Raw genomic sequence first — 15139 nt, forward strand, 5'->3', positions numbered from 1 at the left:
TATGAAAGGTCCCAGAGCATTACTCGAAACAGAGTAGGAGTGTTGCCCTCGTGTAAATATTACTAAAAATGTTCGTAAATGCTCACTAAAAGACAATGTGCATGTGTTTGTATGTGGGGTTGGGGTTGAAGCCCAGTTTGTCACAGAGACAGAATCCAAGCTCTCACAGGGCCAGGATAAACGAGTGGTTATGTCGTTGGCCTTAAACTTCAAAGGGTTTCCACCGTGGGTTCTTCCCCACTCCTGGTTTCTATTTATTTTAACACAGATTTCCTCCCATTCTGATCAGTGATGTCCGATTTTCATCGGTTGAATCAACAATTTTCTGTAAATATGTGTCACTCTGAACCGATAATGAAATGAAATTGTGAAATGTATCTGTGTCGCTCGGTCTCTGCCTATTTCTCTCTCTCCACAGAGCTGTGTATGTGTTTGTATGTCTGAGTCTTTGTCTCTCTCAGTCTGACTCACTCTGTCTGTCCCTGTTTCTCCGTTTGTCTCAGTCTCTCAATCTGTCTCTTTCTCACGGTGCCCACGTCTGTTCCAATGGGATTCTCTCAGATTCTTTGTCTGACTGGCTCTCTCTTTCCCATCATTTCGGTCTGTCCATTTCTTTGCCTGTCTCTGTTAGTCCCTGCCTCTAACCTGAGAATCATTTCCATCATTATCTGTTTTAGTCTCTATCTCTTTCTCTCTATCTGTCTCTCTCCTTGTCACTGTCTTTATCATTGTCTTTCTCTCACTCTTTCCCTTTCTCTCTTAATAGATCAAACACACAAATCTCTGTCTCTGTATGTGTTTGCGTCTTTTTCTCACCCAATCTGCCTCTCCTTCTCAGTCTCACACTTTCTGTCTCTCGTTGTCTCTATCTCGGTGTCTGTCTCTCCCTGTTTGTCGGTTTGTCTCTGTCTCTCAATGTGTCTGTCGACTTCTCATGGTGTCCAGTTCTGTTCACAGCTCGATTCCTGCTCCGACAGAGCAGCTATCCGTCAGTTCCTCGTTAGTATAGTGGTGAGTGTCCCCGTCTGTCACGCGCAAGAGACCGGGGTTCAATTCCCCGACGGGGAAGCAGACGTTTCAAAATGTTGATTTTTACTTCTGTTTCTTGGTACATACATATTAAAAATTCCAAAGCGAAATCGAACTGTGAAAATACAGGTAGTGGAGTTTGCCTCTTCCAGATTTTTAGCTTACGGAGACTTTTTCAGGATTCTTTGGCCGTCTGCTGCACAGAGATGGATGACTGAGTTTTTTCTGAGTAACGTTTAAAAAGCCAGCGACACAGTAGTCGTGGCCGAGTGGTTAAGGCGATGGACTAGAAATCCATTGGGATTTTCCCGCGTAGGTTCGAATCCTGCCGACTACGATTCTCAGCATTTTTCATTCCATTTCACAATTTAACCAGTTCTCGAACAAACTGATCATGTGATAATTGGAATAACGTCCCACACCTTTCAACACTGACATTTGTTCTCATTTTTATTAATCTGCAATATTCACGATACATCCGATTAAAAAATCGCAACAATCAGTCAAAGTTGCGACAGTGATTCAGCCTGTCTATCCCTCGAGATGTCTAAGGCAGCTGTGCATGCCCGTTGGTGCGTGTAAATTTTTGGTTATGTGTGTCTCTGTGTCTGTCTATCTCTATTTTTGTCTCTGTGTATGTGCAACTGTCTGTGGAAATCATCACCATGAATTTGGTATGTCCAGGAACTTATAAAAAGGACTTGGGGAAAATAATACGGTTGTGAACTTTTGTATCGGCTTTGGTTCAGTGGCAGCATTCTCGACTGAATCAGGAGTTTGTGTGTTCAAGTCGCACTCCTTGGACTTGAGCATATCATCTTGGCTAACACTCAAGTGCAGCACTTGGGGAATTTTGCAATGTTGAAGCTGTTGACTTTCGGATGAAATGTTAAATTGAAGCTCCGTCTGCACCCTCGGGTGGATATGAAAGGTACCAGAGCATTACTCGAAACAGAGTAGGAGTGTTGCCCTCGTGTAAATATTACTAAAAATGTTCGTAAATGCTCACTAAAAGACAATGTGCATGTGTTTGTATGTGGGGTTGGGGTTGAAGCCCAGTTTGTCACAGAGAGAGAATGCAAGCTCTCACAGGGCCAGGATAACCGAGTGGTTATGTCGTTGGCCTTAAACTTCAAAGGGTTTCCACCGTGGGTTCTTCACAACTCCTGGTTTCTATTTATTTTAACACAGATTTCCTCCCATTCTGATCAGTGATGTCCGATTTTCATCGGTTGAATCAACAATTTTCTGTAAATATGTGTCACTCTGAACCGATAATGAAATGAAATTGTGAAATGTATCTGTGTCGCTCGGTCTCTGCCTCTCTCTCTCTCTCCACAGAGCTGTGTATGTGTTTGTATGTCTGAGTCTTTGTCTCTCTCAGTCTGACTCACTCTGTCTGTCCCTGTTTCTCCGTTTGTCTCAGTCTCTCAATCTGTCTCTTTCTCACGGTGCCCACGTCTGTTCCAATGGGATTCTCTCAGATTCTTTGTCTGACTGACTCTCTCTTTCCCATCATTTCGGTCTGTCCATTTCTTTGCCTGTCTCTGTTAGTCCCTGCCTCTAACCTGAGAAGTATTTCCATCATTTTCTGTTTTAGTCTCTATCTCTTTCTCTCTATCTGTCTCTCTCCTTGTCACTGTCTTTATCATTGTCTTTCTCTCACTCTTTCCCTTTCTCTCTTAATAGATCAAACACACAAATCTCTGTCTCTGTATGTGTTTGCGTCTTTTTCTCACCCAATCTGCCTCTCCTTCTCAGTCTCACACTTTCTGTCTCTCGTTGTCTCTATCTCGGTGTCTGTCTCTCCCTGTTTGTCGGTTTGTCTCTGTCTCTCAATGTGTCTGTCGACTTCTCATGGTGTCCAGTTCTGTTCACAGCTCGATTCCTGCTCCGACAGAGCAGCTTTCCGTCAGTTCCTCGTTAGTATAGTGCTGAGTATCCCCGCCTATCACGCGGGAGACCGGGGTTCAATTCCCCGACGGGGAGGCAGATGTTTCAAAATGTTGATTTTTACTTCTGTTTCTTGGTAGATACATATTAAAAATTCCAGAGCTAAATCCGAACTGTGAAAATACAGGGAGAGGAGTTTGCCTCTTCCAGATTTTTAGCTGACGGAGACCTTTTCAGGATTCTTTGGCCGTCTGCTGCACAGAGATGGATGACTGAGTTTTTTCTGAGTAACGTTTAAAAATCCAGCGACACAGTAGTCGTGGCCGAGTGGTTAAGGCGATGGACTAGAAATCCATTGGGATTTTCCCGCGCAGGTTCGAATCCTGCCGACTACGATTCTCAGCATTTTTCATTCCATTTCACAATTTAACCAGTTCTCGAACAAACTGATCATGTGATAATTGGAATAACGTCCCACACCTTTCAACACTGACATTTGTTCTCATTTTTATTAATCTGCAATATTCACGATACATCCGATTAAAAAATCGCAACAATCAGTCAAAGTTGCGACAGTGATTCAGCCTGTCTCTCCCTCGAGATGTCTAAGGCAGCTGTGCATGCCCGTTGGTGCGTGTAAATTTTTGGTTATGTGTGTCTCTGTGTCTGTCTATCTCTATTTTTGTCTCTGTGTATGTGCAACTGTCTGTGGAAATCATCACCATGAATTTGGTATGTCCTGGAACTTATAAAAAAGACTTGGGGAAAATAATACGGTTGTGGACTTTTGTATCGGATTTGGTTCAGTGGCAGCATTCTCGACTGAATCAGGAGTTTGTGTGTTCAAGTCGCACTCCTTGGACTTGAGCATATCATATTGGCTAACACTCAAGTGCAGCACTTGGGGAATTTTGCAATGTTGAAGCTGTTGACTTTCGGATGAAATGTTAAATTGAAGCTCCGTCTGCACCCTCGGGTGGATATGAAAGGTCCCAGAGCATTACTCGAAACAGAGTAGGAGTGTTGCCCTCGTGTAAATATTACTAAAAATGTTCGTAAATGCTCACTAAAAGACAATGTGCATGTGTTTGTATGTGGGGTTGGGGTTGAAGCCCAGTTTGTCACAGAGACAGAATCCAAGCTCTCACAGGGCCAGGATAAACGAGTGGTTATGTCGTTGGCCTTAACCTTCAAAGGGTTTCCACCGTGGGTTCTTCACAACTCCTGGTTTCTATTTATTTTAACACAGATTTCCTCCCATTCTGATCAGTGATGTCCGATTTTCATCGGTTGAATCAACAATTTTCTGTAAATATGTGTCACTCTGAACCGATAATGAAATGAAATTGTGAAATGTATCTGTGTCGCTCGGTCTCTGCCTCTCTCTCTCTCTCCACAGAGCTGTGTATGTGTTTGTATGTCTGAGTCTTTGTCTCTCTCAGTCTGACTCACTCTGTCTGTCCCTGTTTCTCCGTTTGTCTCAGTCTCTCAATCTGTCTCTTTCTCACGGTGCCCACGTCTGTTCCAATGGGATTCTCTCAGATTCTTTGTCTGACTGACTCTCTCTTTCCCATCATTTCGGTCTGTCCATTTCTTTGCCTGTCTCTGTTAGTCCCTGCCTCTAACCTGAGAAGTATTTCCATAATTTTCTGTTTTAGTCTCTATCTCTTTCTCTCTATCTGTCTCTCTCTTTGTCACTGTCTTTATCATTGTCTTTCTCTCACTCTTTCCCTTTCTCTCTTAATAGATCAAACACACAAATCTCTGTCTCTGTATGTGTTTGAGTCTTTTTCTCACCCAATCTGCCTCTCCTTCTCAGTCTCACACTTTCTGTCTCTCGTTGTCTCTATCTCGGTGTCTGTCTCTCCCTGTTTGTCGGTTTGTCTCTGTCTCTCAATGTGTCTGTCGACTTCTCATGGTGTCCTGTTCTGTTCACAGCTCGATTCCTGCTCCGACAGAGCAGCTATCCGTCAGTTCCTCGTTAGTATAGTGGTGAGTATCCCCGCCTGTCACGCGGGAGACCGGGGTTCAATTCCCCGACGGGGAGTCAGATGTTTCAAAATGTTGATTCATACTTCTGTTTCTTGGTAGATACATATTAAAAATTCCAGAGCGAAATCGAACTGTGAAAATACAGGTCGAGGAGTTTGCCTCTTCCAGATTTTTAGCTAACGGAGACTTTTTCAGGATTCTTTGGCCGTCTGCTGCACAGAGATGGATGACTGAGTTTTTTCTGAGTAACGTTTAAAAAGCCAGCGACACAGTAGTCGTGGCCGAGTGGTTAAGGCGATGGACTTGAAATCCATTGGGATTTTACCTCGCAGGTTCGAATCCTGCCGACTACGATTCTCAGCATTTTTCATTCCATTTCACAATTTAACCAGTTCTCGAACAAACTGATCATGTGATAATTGGAATAACGTCCCACACCTTTCAACACTGACATTTGTTCTCATTTTTATTAATCTGCAATATTCACGATACATCCGATTAAAAAATCGCAACAATCAGTCAAAGTTGCGACAGTGATTCAGCCTGTCTCTCCCTCGATATGTCTAAGGCAGCTGTGCATGCCCGTTGGTGCGTGTAAATTTTTGGTTATGTGTGTCTCTGTGTCTGTCTATCTCTATTTTTGTCTCTGTGTATGTGCAACTGTCTGTGGAAATCATCACCATGAATTTGGTATGTCCTGGAACTTATAAAAAAGACTTGGGGAAAATAATACGGTTGTGAACTTTTGTATCGGCTTTGGTTCAGTGGCAGCATTCTCGACTGAATCAGGAGTTTGTGTGTTCAAGTCGCACTCCTTGGACTTGAGCATATCATCTTGGCTAACACTCAAGTGCAGCACTTGGGGAATTTTGCAATGTTGAAGCTGTTGACTTTCGGATGAAATGTTAAATTGAAGCTCCGTCTGCACCCTCGGGTGGATATGAAAGGTCCCAGAGCATTACTCGAAATAGAGTAGGAGTGTTGCCCTCGTGTAAATATTACTAAAAATGTTCGTAAATGCTCACTAAAAGACAATGTGCATTTCTTTGTATGTGGGGTTGGGGTTGAAGCCCAGTTTGTCACAGAGAGAGAATGCAAGCTCTCACAGGGCCAGGATAAACGAGTGGTTATGTCGTTGGCCTTAAACTTCAAAGGGTTTCCACCGTGGGTTCTTCACAACTCCTGGTTTCTATTTATTTTAACACAGATTTCCTCCCATTCTGATCAGTGATGTCCGATTTTCATCGGTTGAATCAACAATTTTCTGTAAATATGTGTCACTCTGAACCGATAATGAAATGAAATTGTGAAATGTATCTGTGTCGCTCGGTCTCTGCCTCTCTCTCTCTCTCCACAGAGCTGTGTATGTGTTTGTATGTCTGAGTCTTTGTCTCTCTCAGTCTGACTCACTCTGTCTGTCCCTGTTTCTCCGTTTGTCTCAGTCTCTCAATCTGTCTCTTTCTCACGGTGCCCACGTCTGTTCCAATGGGATTCTCTCAGATTCTTTGTCTGACTGACTCTCTCTTTCCCATCATTTCGGTCTGTCCATTTCTTTGCCTGTCTCTGTTAGTCCCTGCCTCTAACCTGAGAAGTATTTCCATCATTTTCTGTTTTAGTCTCTATCTCTTTCTCTCTATCTGTCTCTCTCCTTGTCACTGTCTTTATCATTGTCTTTCTCTCACTCTTTCCCTTTCTCTCTTAATAGATCAAACACACAAATCTCTGTCTCTGTATGTGTTTGCGTCTTTTTCTCACCCAATCTGCCTCTCCTTCTCAGTCTCACACTTTCTGTCTCTCGTTGTCTCTATCTCGGTGTCTGTCTCTCCCTGTTTGTCGGTTTGTCTCTGTCTCTCAATGTGTCTGTCGACTTCTCATGGTGTCCAGTTCTGTTCACAGCTCGATTCCTGCTCCGACAGAGCAGCTTTCCGTCAGTTCCTCGTTATTATAGTGGTGAGTATCCCCGCCTATCACGCGGGAGACCGGGGTTCAATTCCCCGACGGGGAGGCAGATGTTTCAAAATGTTGATTTTTACTTCTGTTTCTTGGTAGATACATATTAAAAATTCCAGAGCGAAATCCGAACTGTGAAAATACAGGGAGAGGAGTTTGCCTCTTCCAGATTTTTAGCTGACGGAGACCTTTTCAGGATTCTTTGGCCGTCTGCTGCACAGAGATGGATGACTGAGTTTTTTCTGAGTAACGTTTAAAAAGCCAGCGACACAGTAGTCGTGGCCGAGTGGTTAAGGCGATGGACTAGAAATCCATTGGGATTTTCCCGCGCAGGTTCGAATCCTGCCGACTACGATTCTCAGCATTTTTCATTCCATTTCACAATTTAACCAGTTCTCGAACAAACTGATCATGTGATAATTGGAATAACGTCCCACACCTTTCAACACTGACATTTGTTCTCATTTTTATTAATCTGCAATATTCACGATACATCCGATTAAAAAATCGCAACAATCAGTCAAAGTTGCGACAGTGATTCAGCCTGTCTCTCCCTCGAGATGTCTAAGGCAGCTGTGCATGCCCGTTGGTGCGTGTAAATTTTTGGTTATGTGTGTCTCTGTGTCTGTCTATCTCTATTTTTGTCTCTGTGTATGTGCAACTGTCTGTGGAAATCATCACCATGAATTTGGTATGTCCTGGAACTTATAAAAAAGAATTGGGGAAAATAATACGGTTGTGGACTTTTGTATCGGATTTGGTTCAGTGGCAGCATTCTCGACTGAATCAGGAGTTTGTGTGTTCAAGTCGCACTCCTTGGACTTGAGCATATCATCTTGGCTAACACTCAAGTGCAGCACTTGGGGAATTTTGCAATGTTGAAGCTGTTGACTTTCGGATGAAATGTTAAATTGAAGCTCCGTCTGCACCCTCGGGTGGATATGAAAGGTCCCAGAGCATTACTCGAAACAGAGTAGGAGTGTTGCCCTCGTGTAAATATTACTAAAAATGTTCGTAAATGCTCACTAAAAGACAATGTGCATGTGTTTGTATGTGGGGTTGGGGTTGAAGCCCAGTTTGTCACAGAGACAGAATCCAAGCTCTCACAGGGCCAGGATAAACGAGTGGTTATGTCGTTGGCCTTAACCTTCAAAGGGTTTCCACCGTGGGTTCTTCACAACTCCTGGTTTCTATTTATTTTAACACAGATTTCCTCCCATTCTGATCAGTGATGTCCGATTTTCATCGGTTGAATCAACAATTTTCTGTAAATATGTGTCACTCTGAACCGATAATGAAATGAAATTGTGAAATGTATCTGTGTCGCTCGGTCTCTGCCTCTCTCTCTCTCTCCACAGAGCTGTGTATGTGTTTGTATGTCTGAGTCTTTGTCTCTCTCTCAGTCTGACTCACTCTGTCTGTCCCGGTTTCTCCGTTTGTCTCAGTCTCTCAATCTGTCTCTTTCTCACGGTGCCCACGTCTGTTCCAATGGGATTCTCTCAGATTCTTTGTCTGACTGACTCTCTCTTTCCCATCATTTCGGTCTGTCCATTTCTTTGCCTGTCTCTGTTAGTCCCTGCCTCTAACCTGAGAAGTATTTCCATCATTTTCTGTTTTAGTCTCTATCTCTTTCTCTCTATCTGTCTCTCTCCTTGTCACTGTCTTTATCATTGTCTTTCTCTCACTCTTTCCCTTTCTCTCTTAATAGATCAAACACACAAATCTCTGTCTCTGTATGTGTTTGAGTCTTTTTCTCACCCAATCTGCCTCTCCTTCTCAGTCTCACACTTTCTGTCTCTCGTTGTCTCTATCTCGGTGTCTGTCTCTCCCTGTTTGTCGGTTTGTCTCTGTCTCTCAATGTGTCTGTCGACTTCTCATGGTGTCCTGTTCTGTTCACAGCTCGATTCCTGCTCCGACAGAGCAGCTATCCGTCAGTTCCTCGTTAGTATAGTGGTGAGTATCCCCGCCTGTCACGCGGGAGACCGGGGTTCAATTCCCCGACGGGGAGTCAGATGTTTCAAAATGTTGATTTTTACTTCTGTTTCTTGGTAGATACATATTAAAAATTCCAGAGCGAAATCGAACTGTGAAAATACAGGTCGAGGAGTTTGCCTCTTCCAGATTTTTAGCTAACGGAGACTTTTTCAGGATTCTTTGACCGTCTGCTGCACAGAGATGGATGACTGAGTTTTTTCTGAGTAACGTTTAAAAAGCCAGCGACGCAGTAGTCGTGGCCGAGTGGTTAAGGCGATGGACTTGAAATCCATTGGGATTTTACCTCGCAGGTTCGAATCCTGCCGACTACGATTCTCAGCATTTTTCATTCCATTTCACAATTTAACCAGTTCTCGAACAAACTGATCATGTGATAATTGGAATAACGTCCCACACCTTTCAACACTGACATTTGTTCTCATTTTTATTAATCTGCAATATTCACGATACATCCGATTAAAAAATCGCAACAATCAGTCAAAGTTGCGACAGTGATTCAGCCTGTCTCTCCCTCGAGATGTCTAAGGCAGCTGTGCATGCCCGTTGGTGCGTGTAAATTTTTGGTTATGTGTGTCTCTGTGTCTGTCTATCTCTATTTTTGTCTCTGTGTATGTGCAACTGTCTGTGGAAATCATCACCATGAATTTGGTATGTCCTGGAACTTATAAAAAAGACTTGGGGAAAATAATACGGTTGTGAACTTTTGTATCGGCTTTGTTTCAGTGGCAGCATTCTCGACTGAATCAGGAGTTTGTGTGTTCAAGTCGCACTCCTTGGACTTGAGCATATCATCTTGCAGCACTTGGGGAATTTTGCAATGTTGAAGCTGTTGACTTTCGGATGAAATGTTAAATTGAAGCTCCGTCTGCACCCTCGGGTGGATATGAAAGGTCCCAGAGCATTACTCGAAATAGAGTAGGAGTGTTGCCCTCGTGTAAATATTACTAAAAATGTTCGTAAATGCTCACTAAAAGACAATGTGCATTTGTTTGTATGTGGGGTTGGGGTTGAAGCCCAGTTTGTCACAGAGAGAGAATGCAAGCTCTCACAGGGCCAGGATAAACGAGTGGTTATGTCGTTGGCCTTAAACTTCAAAGGGTTTCCACCGTGGGTTCTTCACAACTCCTGGTTTCTATTTATTTTAACACAGATTTCCTCCAATTCTGATCAGTGATGTCCGATTTTCATCGGTTGAATCAACAATTTTCTGTAAATATGTGTCACTCTGAACCGATAATGAAATGAAATTGTGAAATGTATCTGTGTCGCTCGGTCTCTGCCTCTCTCTCTCTCTCCACAGAGCTGTGTATGTGTTTGTATGTCTGAGTCTTTGTCTCTCTCAGTCTGACTCACTCTGTCTGTCCCTGTTTCTCCGTTTGTCTCAGTCTCTCAATCTGTCTCTTTCTCACGGTGCCCACGTCTGTTCCAATGGGATTCTCTCAGATTCTTTGTCTGACTGACTCTCTCTTTCCCATCATTTCGGTCTGTCCATTTCTTTGCCTGTCTCTGTTAGTCCCTGCCTCTAACCTGAGAAGTATTTCCATCATTTTCTGTTTTAGTCTCTATCTCTTTCTCTCTATCTGTCTCTCTCCTTGTCACTGTCTTTATCATTGTCTTTCTCTCACTCTTTCCCTTTCTCTCTTAATAGATCAAACACACAAATCTCTGTCTCTGTATGTGTTTGCGTCTTTTTCTCACCCAATCTGCCTCTCCTTCTCAGTCTCACACTTTCTGTCTCTCGTTGTCTCTATCTCGGTGTCTGTCTCTCCCTGTTTGTCGGTTTGTCTCTGTCTCTCAATGTGTCTGTCGACTTCTCATGGTGTCCAGTTCTGTTCACAGCTCGATTCCTGCTCCGACAGAGCAGCTTTCCGTCAGCTCCTCGTTAGTATAGTGGTGAGTATCCCCGCCTATCACGCCGGAGACCGGGGTTCAATTCCCCGACGGGGAGGCAGATGTTTCAAAATGTTGATTTTTACTTCTGTTTCTTGGTAGATACATATTAAAAATTCCAGAGCGAAATCCGAACTGTGAAAATACAGGGAGAGGAGTTTGCCTCTTCCAGATTTTTAGCTGACGGAGACCTTTTCAGGATTCTTTGGCCGTCTGCTGCACAGAGATGGATGACTGAGTTTTTTCTGAGTAACGTTTAAAAAGCCAGCGACACAGTAGTCGTGGCCGAGTGGTTAAGGCGATGGACTAGAAATCCATTGGGATTTTCCCGCGCAGGTTCGAATCCTGCCGACTACGATTCTCAGCATTTTTCATTCCATTTCACAATTTAACCAGTTCTCGAACAAACTGATCATGTGATAATTGGAATAACGTCCCACACCTTTCAACACTGACATTTGTTCTCATTTTTATTAATCTGCAATATTCACGATACATCCGATTAAAAAATCGCAACAATCAGTCAAATTTGCGACAGTGATTCAGCCTGTCTCTCCCTCGAGATGTCTAAGGCAGCTGTGCATGCCCGTTGGTGCGTGTAAATTTTTGGTTATGTGTGTCTCTGTGTCTGTCTATCTCTATTTTTGTCTCTGTGTATGTGCAACTGTCTGTGGAAATCATCACCATGAATTTGGTATGTCCTGGAACTTATAAAAAAGACTTGGGGAAAATAATACGGTTGTGGACTTTTGTATCGGATTTGGTTCAGTGGCAGCATTCTCGACTGAATCAGGAGTTTGTGTGTTCAAGTCGCACTCCTTGGACTTGAGCATATCATCTTGGCTAACACTCAAGTGCAGCACTTGGGGAATTTTGCAATGTTGAAGCTGTTGACTTTCGGATGAAATGTTAAATTGAAGCTCCGTCTGCACCCTCGGGTGGATATGAAAGGTCCCAGAGCATTACTCGAAACAGAGTAGGAGTGTTGCCCTCGTGTAAATATTACTAAAAATGTTCGTAAATGCTCACTAAAAGACAATGTGCATGTGTTTGTATGTGGGGTTGGGGTTGAAGCCCAGTTTGTCACAGAGACAGAATCCAAGCTCTCACAGGGCCAGGATAAACGAGTGGTTATGTCGTTGGCCTTAACCTTCAAAGGGTTTCCACCGTGGGTTCTTCCCCACTCCTGGTTTCTATTTATTTTAACACAGATTTCCTCCCATTCTGATCAGTGATGTCCGATTTTCATCGGTTGAATCAACAATTTTCTGTAAATATGTGTCACTCTGAACCGATAATGAAATGAAATTGTGAAATGTATCTGTGTCGCTCGGTCTCTGCCTCTCTCTCTCTCTCCACAGAGCTGTGTATGTGTTTGTATGTCTGAGTCTTTGTCTCTCTCAGTCTGACTCACTCTGTCTGTCCCGGTTTCTCCGTTTGTCTCAGTCTCTCAATCTGTCTCTTTCTCACGGTGCCCACGTCTGTTACAATGGGATTCTCTCAGATTCTTTGTCTGACTGGCTCTCTCTTTCCCATCATTTCGGTCTGTGCATTTCTTTGCCTGTCTCTGTTAGTCCCTGCCTCTAACCTGAGAAGTATTTCCATTATTTTCTGTTTTAGTCTCTATCTCTTTCTCTCTATCTGTCTCTCTCCTTGTCACTGTCTTTATCATTGTCTTTCTCTCACTCTTTCCCTTTCTCTCTTAATAGATCAAACACACAAATCTCTGTCTCTGTATGTGTTTGAGTCTTTTTCTCACCCAATCTGCCTCTCCTTCTCAGTCTCACACTTTCTGTCTCTCGTTGTCTCTATCTCGGTGTCTGTCTCTCCCTGTTTGTCGGTTTGTCTCTGTCTCTCAATGTGTCTTTCGACTTCTCATGGTGTCCTGTTCTGTTCACAGCTCGATTCCTGCTCCGACAGAGCAGCTATCCGTCAGTTCCTCGTTAGTATAGTGGTGAGTATCCCCGCCTGTCACGCGGGAGACCGGGGTTCAATTCCCCGACGGGGAGTCAGATGTTTCAAAATGTTGATTTTTACTTCTGTTTCTTGGTAGATACATATTAAAAATTCCAGAGCGAAATTGAACTGTGAAAATACAGGTCGAGGAGTTTGCCTCTTTTAGATTTTTAGCTAACGGAGACTTTTTCAGGATTCTTTGGCCGTCTGCTGCACAGAGATGGATGACTGAGTTTTTTCTGAGTAACGTTTAAAAAGCCAGCGACACAGTAGTCGTGGCCGAGTGGTTAAGGCGATGGACTTGAAATCCATTGGGATTTTCCCTCGCAGGTTCGAATCCTGCCGACTACGATTCTCAGCATTTTTCATTCCATTTCACAATTTAACCAGTTCTCGAACAAACTGATCATGTGATAATTGGAATAACGTCCCACACCTTTCAACACTGACATTTGTTCTCATTTTTATTAATCTGCAATATTCACGATACATCCGATTAAAAAATCGCAACAATCAGTCAAAGTTGCGACAGTGATTCAGCCTGTCTATCCCTCGAGATGTCTGAGGCAGCTGTGCATGCCCGTTGGTGCGTGTAAATTTTTGGTTATGTGTGTCTCTGTGTCTGTCTATCTCTATTTTTGTCTCTGTGTATGTGCAACTGTCTGTGGAAATCATCACCATGAATTTGGTATGTCCTGGAACTTATAAAAAAGACTTGGGGAAAATAATACGGTTGTGAACTTTTGTATCGGCTTTGGTTCAGTGGCAGCATTCTCGACTGAATCAGGAGTTTGTGTGTTCAAGTCGCACTCCTTGGACTTGAGCATATCATCTTGGCTAACACTCAAGTGCAGCACTTGGGGAATTTTGCAATGTTGAAGCTGTTGACTTTCGGATGAAATGTTAAATTGAAGCTCCGTCTGCACCCTCGGGTGGATATGAAAGGTCCCAGAGCATTACTCGAAATAGAGTAGGAGTGTTGCCCTCGTGTAAATATTACTAAAAATGTTCGTAAATGCTCACTAAAAGACAATGTGCATTTGTTTGTATGTGGGGTTGGGGTTGAAGCCCAGTTTGTCACAGAGAGAGAATGCAAGCTCTCACAGGGCCAGGATAAACGAGTGGTTATGTCGTTGGCCTTAAACTTCAAAGGGTTTCCACCGTGGGTTCTTCACAACTCCTGGTTTCTATTTATTTTAACACAGATTTCCTCCCATTCTGATCAGTGATGTCCGATTTTCATCGGTTGAATCAACAATTTTCTGTAAATATGTGTCACTCTGAACCGATAATGAAATGAAATTGTGAAATGTATCTGTGTCGCTCGGTCTCTGCCTCTCTCTCTCTCTCCACAGAGCTGTGTATGTGTTTGTATGTCTGAGTCTTTGTCTCTCTCAGTCTGACTCACTCTGTCTGTCCCTGTTTCTCCGTTTGTCTCAGTCTCTCAATCTGTCTCTTTCTCACGGTGCCCACGTCTGTTCCAATGGGATTCTCTCAGATTCTTTGTCTGACTGACTCTCTCTTTCCCATCATTTCGGTCTGTCCATTTCTTTGCCTGTCTCTGTTAGTCCCTGCCTCTAACCTGAGAAGTATTTCCATCATTTTCTGTTTTAGTCTCTATCTCTTTCTCTCTATCTGTCTCTCTCCTTGTCACTGTCTTTATCATTGTCTTTCTCTCACTCTTTCCCTTTCTCTCTTAATAGATCAAACACACAAATCTCTGTCTCTGTATGTGTTTGCGTCTTTTTCTCACCCAATCTGCCTCTCCTTCTCAGTCTCACACTTTCTGTCTCTCGTTGTCTCTATCTCGGTGTCTGTCTCTCCCTGTTTGTCGGTTTGTCTCTGTCTCTCAATGTGTCTGTCGACTTCTCATGGTGTCCAGTTCTGTTCACAGCTCGATTCCTGCTCCGACAGAGCAGCTTTCCGTCAGTTCCTCGTTAGTATAGTGGTGAGTATCCCCGCCTGTCACGCGGGAGACCGGGGTTCAATTCCCCGACGGGGAGGCAGATGTTTCAAAATGTTGATTTTTACTTCTGTTTCTTGGTAGATACATATTAAAAATTCCAGAGCGAAATCCGAACTGTGAAAATACAGGGAGAGGAGTTTGCCTCTTCCAGATTTTTAGCTGACGGAGACCTTTTCAGGATTCTTTGGCCGTCTGCTGCACAGAGATGGATGACTGAGTTTTTTCTGAGTAACGTTTAAAAAGCCAGCGACACAGTAGTCGTGGCCGAGTGGTTAAGGCGATGGACTTGAAATCCATTGGGATTTTCCCTCGCAGGTTCGAATCCTGCCGACTACGATTCTCCGCATTTTTCATTCCATTTCACAATTTAACCAGTTCTCGAACAAACTGATCATGTGATAATTGGAATAACGTCCCACACCTTTCAACACTGACATTTGTTCTCATTTTTATTAATCTGCAATATTC

General features: G+C 43.4%; 15 non-coding genes across 15 annotated transcripts; all 15 read left to right on the top strand.

Moving 5' to 3' along the window:
- The first annotated feature begins 1284 nt into the window (after positions 1-1284).
- trnas-aga (transfer RNA serine (anticodon AGA)) lies at positions 1285-1366 on the top strand. Its single transcript has one exon. It is a non-coding gene; the product is annotated as a tRNA-Ser (tRNA).
- Positions 1367-2946: 1580 nt separating this feature from the next.
- On the top strand, positions 2947-3018 carry trnad-auc (transfer RNA aspartic acid (anticodon AUC)). The gene has a single exon. It is a non-coding gene; the product is annotated as a tRNA-Asp (tRNA).
- A 217-nt stretch (positions 3019-3235) lies between these two features.
- Positions 3236-3317, top strand: trnas-aga (transfer RNA serine (anticodon AGA)). Its single transcript has one exon. It is a non-coding gene; the product is annotated as a tRNA-Ser (tRNA).
- Positions 3318-4897: 1580 nt separating this feature from the next.
- trnad-guc (transfer RNA aspartic acid (anticodon GUC)) lies at positions 4898-4969 on the top strand. The gene has a single exon. It is a non-coding gene; the product is annotated as a tRNA-Asp (tRNA).
- A 216-nt stretch (positions 4970-5185) lies between these two features.
- On the top strand, positions 5186-5267 carry trnas-uga (transfer RNA serine (anticodon UGA)). Its single transcript has one exon. It is a non-coding gene; the product is annotated as a tRNA-Ser (tRNA).
- Positions 5268-6847: 1580 nt separating this feature from the next.
- On the top strand, positions 6848-6919 carry trnad-auc (transfer RNA aspartic acid (anticodon AUC)). The gene has a single exon. It is a non-coding gene; the product is annotated as a tRNA-Asp (tRNA).
- Positions 6920-7136: 217 nt separating this feature from the next.
- Positions 7137-7218, top strand: trnas-aga (transfer RNA serine (anticodon AGA)). The gene has a single exon. It is a non-coding gene; the product is annotated as a tRNA-Ser (tRNA).
- Positions 7219-8800: 1582 nt separating this feature from the next.
- trnad-guc (transfer RNA aspartic acid (anticodon GUC)) lies at positions 8801-8872 on the top strand. Its single transcript has one exon. It is a non-coding gene; the product is annotated as a tRNA-Asp (tRNA).
- Positions 8873-9088: 216 nt separating this feature from the next.
- Positions 9089-9170, top strand: trnas-uga (transfer RNA serine (anticodon UGA)). Its single transcript has one exon. It is a non-coding gene; the product is annotated as a tRNA-Ser (tRNA).
- Positions 9171-10735: 1565 nt separating this feature from the next.
- trnad-auc (transfer RNA aspartic acid (anticodon AUC)) lies at positions 10736-10807 on the top strand. The gene has a single exon. It is a non-coding gene; the product is annotated as a tRNA-Asp (tRNA).
- A 217-nt stretch (positions 10808-11024) lies between these two features.
- trnas-aga (transfer RNA serine (anticodon AGA)) lies at positions 11025-11106 on the top strand. The gene has a single exon. It is a non-coding gene; the product is annotated as a tRNA-Ser (tRNA).
- A 1580-nt stretch (positions 11107-12686) lies between these two features.
- On the top strand, positions 12687-12758 carry trnad-guc (transfer RNA aspartic acid (anticodon GUC)). Its single transcript has one exon. It is a non-coding gene; the product is annotated as a tRNA-Asp (tRNA).
- Positions 12759-12974: 216 nt separating this feature from the next.
- trnas-uga (transfer RNA serine (anticodon UGA)) lies at positions 12975-13056 on the top strand. Its single transcript has one exon. It is a non-coding gene; the product is annotated as a tRNA-Ser (tRNA).
- Positions 13057-14636: 1580 nt separating this feature from the next.
- Positions 14637-14708, top strand: trnad-guc (transfer RNA aspartic acid (anticodon GUC)). The gene has a single exon. It is a non-coding gene; the product is annotated as a tRNA-Asp (tRNA).
- Positions 14709-14925: 217 nt separating this feature from the next.
- On the top strand, positions 14926-15007 carry trnas-uga (transfer RNA serine (anticodon UGA)). The gene has a single exon. It is a non-coding gene; the product is annotated as a tRNA-Ser (tRNA).
- Positions 15008-15139: the final 132 nt, after the last annotated feature.

This window comes from Pristiophorus japonicus, chromosome 23 (assembly GCF_044704955.1).
Source record: "Pristiophorus japonicus isolate sPriJap1 chromosome 23, sPriJap1.hap1, whole genome shotgun sequence".
NCBI classification, from domain to species: Eukaryota; Metazoa; Chordata; class Chondrichthyes; family Pristiophoridae; genus Pristiophorus; species Pristiophorus japonicus.